The sequence below is a fragment of the Phaenicophaeus curvirostris genome, chromosome W, assembly GCF_032191515.1.
Source record: "Phaenicophaeus curvirostris isolate KB17595 chromosome W, BPBGC_Pcur_1.0, whole genome shotgun sequence".
In the NCBI taxonomy this organism is placed as follows: Eukaryota; Metazoa; Chordata; class Aves; order Cuculiformes; family Cuculidae; genus Phaenicophaeus; species Phaenicophaeus curvirostris.
This window is the reverse complement of record NC_091430.1, coordinates 2,971,889-2,976,482: the sequence shown is the minus strand read 5'-3', so window position 1 is coordinate 2,976,482 and position 4,594 is coordinate 2,971,889.

The window sequence follows — 4,594 nt, the reverse complement described above, 5'->3', positions numbered from 1 at the left end:
GGAGATTTATTAAAGCAGATAGAGACAGAAATAATATTTGGAGCAGGAGGTACAAAATTTAAAGTGGGAGATCATCAACTAATCAAAGTATTGAGTTTGTCTTTAAAACAGATGGAAAAGAAACACCGGCAACACCAGAGATTTTGGAACAGGTTTATCCAGGCATGTTGGCTTCTGAGATATCTGGAAGGCCAGAAATGTGAAGCATGCGAAGGTAAAATTGGCCCCTGTGTCAGGTAATACCCTCTGCGATTAGAAGATTGCAAGGGGATAAAAATGATTATTGACAATTTTTTAACAATATGGGTTATTAAAAGAATGTAAAGCGGAATATAATACTCCAATATTTCCTGTAAAGAAACTAGATAAAAGCTATAGGTTAGTGCAAGATTTAAGGGCCATAAATAAAATTGTAAGAAGAACTATATCCAGTGGTGACAAATCCCTATACCTTGCCGACCCCATTCAATGTCTTTATCAATGACCTGGATGAAGGCATCAAGTGCACCCTTAGCAAGTTTGCAGATGACACTAAGCTAGGTGGAAGTGTCAATCTGCTGGAGGGTAGGGAGGGTAGGGAGGCTCTGCAAAGGGATCTGAACAGGCTGGACTGCTGGGCTGAGACCAATGGCATGAGGTTTAACAAGGCCAAATAACAATACCCTTTCTACAATACTTAGAAGCACACTGGATTAACAGACAAGTAAAAATTATAAAAGCTATTAATAATAATAAAGCTATAAATGATTGTTTTAGCCATGCAGAATTGGGCAACCAAGAGGTTAGATTTTGCCATAATTCTTGGAAACCTAAAGAAGTATTATCTACTGCCACTTTATGCAATAATTTTGTCTGATGTGGAATTGTCTCCAAATCTTTGGATATTCTGTTACTTTGGTCTATATAGGTGCAACAGCTGCTGTTTATCACCATAAATACTCCTGCCTCTTCAGTATATAAGAGTGAGTCTTTTGTATTTCTATCTGGCTTAATTTTCCTTTTTCTTGTTGTTTCTTGTTTCACAGCCCAGAAGGCAACCGTATCCTGGGCTACATCAAAAGAAGTGTGGCCAGCAGGTCGAGGGAGGTGATTCTGCCCCTCTACTACACTCTTGTGAGACCTCATCTAGAGTATTGCGTCCAGTTCTGGAATCCTCAACATAAGAAGGATATGGAACTGTTGGAACGGGTCCAGAGGAGGGCTACAAAGATGATCAGAGGGCTGGAGCACCTCCCATATGAGGACAGGCTGAGAGAGTTGGGCTTGTTCAGCCTGGAGAAGGGAAGGCTCCGAGGAGATCTTTTAGCAACCTTCCAGTACCTGAATGGGGCCTACAAGAAAGCTACTGTTCACAAAGGCTTGTGGTGATAGCACGAGGGGGAATGGTTATAAACTGGAGAGGGGCAGATTTAGGCTAGACATAAGGAAGAATTCCTTCACCATGAGAATGGTGAGGCACTGGAACAAGTTGCCCAGGGAAGTTGTGGATGCCCCATTCCTTGAGGTGTTTAAGGCCAGGTTGGATGGGGCCTTGGGCAGCCTGATCTAGTGGGATGCCCCTGCCCATGGCAGAGGGGTTGGAACTGGATGATCATTAAGGTCCCTTCTGTTATAAACACACTCTGGAAACTAAAATTCTGAGAGTTTAAAATATCTGTTTTATTGTGGAATAAAGTCAGCAAAGCAAGGTATACAGTGCTGGGCGCGTGGCTGAGGCAGGGCTGCGTCTAGCCTTAGGTGCACCCGATCCAGGCTCCCCTCCCCTTATGTACATTTCTTTTTAGTGCAAAATTGGTCACATTTGGGCGTGAAAGCAGTTGCTCGTCTGACCCCCATCAGCACGTGTTGGGGTGGTCTTGTCACATGTCTTTCATAGAATCATAGATTCATAGAATAACCAGGTTGGAAGAGACCCACTGGATCATCGAGTCCAACCATTCCTATCAAACACTAAACCATGCCCCTTAGCATCTTTCGAGAGGGGTCGGCCCAGGCAGTCCAGCAGGCATAGGAAGGCGGGGGGTGAGGGGTGGCGGTGAGCAGCGCCCGCTGCTGCAGAACTTCCCCTCCGCTGAACCCAGCACCACAGACAAGCTGGCGCCACCAAAGAAAGAAGACATTCCACCCCATGAACTTAAGCATTCGTTCTTAACTCAGGTACAGTGATAAGGACCAATACATTTTGATCTTCACCTCCCTTGACCCTCCCCCACGCTCCTTTATTCAAGTCAAAATGCAGAATAGCCTGTTTATTACTATTTCCCCCTGTAATATTTGATCTGATTTTTTGCTTGAAAATATCTCTTTTAATAATTTTTAATTCCACCACTTTTCTTTCCACCATTTTTCCAACCCATCCCATGTCTGAACTAGAACATGAACAATCCACCAAATTTAAACAACAATTAGTGTCCATATACTCCCCCTTTGGTTGCTAACATATAATCCAGGGCTAACCGATTCAGCAAATGGCCATTCTCATTGAAAAAGACAAGTCCCATACCATCCTTTGGTATACCATCCACCTCCTTACAGTGATCCGTGATTTGAGAGTTGAAATAAATACCACACTAATTACAAACGTAAAGGAACAAGAAGTGGGAAAGAGTAAACTGGGGAAAAAATTGGATATAAATTGACAGAAGGGGATCTGACCCCGGTACAAAGAAATGGAACTACTGTTCCACTCTTTTCACAAAAAACTGATAACGGGCCAAGTTTGAATGCCCAATGGTTGCCCAGAACTTATTTATGTTTGCGGAGGGACAAACACGGGGGAACAATGGCCATAGGAATTCCAAGAAACGGATCTCCTTGGGAAAGATCAGTGGCTCCAAAAGACGTAGCCAAGTACCATTGGGAGGTTCTGCTGGCAACGCAGCATGGGTAATAAGAAGGAGGAGTTGGAAGCTGTCATAGGGCAAGGAGGCTATGATGTCGTTGCCATCACGGAAACGTGGTGGGATGACTCGTATAACTGGAGTGCAGCTATGGTGGGGTACAAACTCTTCAGGCAGGACAGGAAGGGTAGAATCATAGAATCATAGAACAACCAGGTTGGAAGAGACCCACCGGATCATCGAGTCCAACCATTCCCACCAATCTCTAAACCATGCCTCTCAGTACCTCATCCACCTGCACCTTAAACACCTCCAGGGAAGGCGAGTCAACCACCTCCCTGGGCAGCCTGTTCCAGTGCCTAATGATCCTTTCAGTGAAGAATTTTTTCCTTATGTCCAGCCTGAACCTCCCCTGGCAGACCTTGAGGCCATTCCCGCTTGTCCTGTCCCCTGTCACTTGGGAGAAGAGGCCAGCTCCCTCCTCTCCACAGCCTCCTTTCAGGTAGTTGTAGAGAGCAATGAGGTCTCCCCTCAGCCTCCTCTTCTCCAGGCTAAACAACTCCAGCTCTCTCAGTTGCTCCTCATAAGACTTGTTCTCCAGCCCCTTCACCAGCTTCGTTGCTCTTCTCTGGACTCGTTCCAGAGACTCAATATTCTTCTTGTGGTGAGGGGCCCAGAAGTGAACACAGGATTCGAGGAGCGGTCTCACCAGTGCCGAGTACAGAGGGAGAATAACCTCCCTGGACCTGCTGGTCACGCCGTTTCTGATCCAAGCCAAGATGCCATTGGCCTTCTTGGCCACCTGGGCACACTGCTGGCTCATGTTCAGTCGGCTGTCAATCAACACCCCAGTCCAGGTTTTGGCTGCAATAGTACGAAGTTTTGGCAGTCATTGTCTCAAGAATATCAGTGGTTAATAAGCTCTAGGTATGCACATTTAAGTTGTATAATTGCATTTGGAATCTGTTTATTCCCTTATGACCAAGTATCTCAACCTCCTTACAGAATCACACCTAAGAAAAATTACTGTGAGAGTAGTTAAGAAACACAAGGCTCGTCTTTTGTCATTATAACCTGCAGCTAAGAAAAAATTACCCTACCCTAAAATCTTCCCCAAAACTCCACCACTCTGAAAAAACGGTACAGTTACTTAAGGGAAATAACCCATTTGTTTACTCATCAACAGGTCTAATTCTGTAGGCCTCTTGTAAGGTAAGGATTGGCACGTCACACCATTTTTGATAAGTTTTTCATCTTGGTCGTACAGTCCTTAGGCAGCTTGTCACCCAGTCGGTGCTGCTACCCTGTGCCAAGATGCCCAGGAGCGGTGAGGCCAGCTGCCACTCCACATCCCTGCTGGAACCGACTAGCTGCAGTGGACGGCCATAGACACTGAGGTGAGATGTTCCACCCCACCACAGTCATATTGAGGACGGAACACACATCTCCCTAATCCTCAAAGAGGGTGACCGAGCCTGAGCTCCTTCCCCCGCACCCTACGCTCAGCCGAACCACCCCCCACTTATCTGAGGCAGAGGCGGTGCCAAACGAGCGGCTAGAACTATCAGGGAAGCCCGCCTCCCATCACCCGAACTGCGGGTGGGAAGGAATAAAAGAATACACCTGCCTTTTGTGCACAGCCCCCAAAAACCCCGCGCAACCCAACAGCCGATAATAAGCATGAAGCCACGCGCGCCTTTAAGAATCACAAGAACCCTACTCTGCCCCGCCTCCTCTGGTGCTAGGGGACAAGC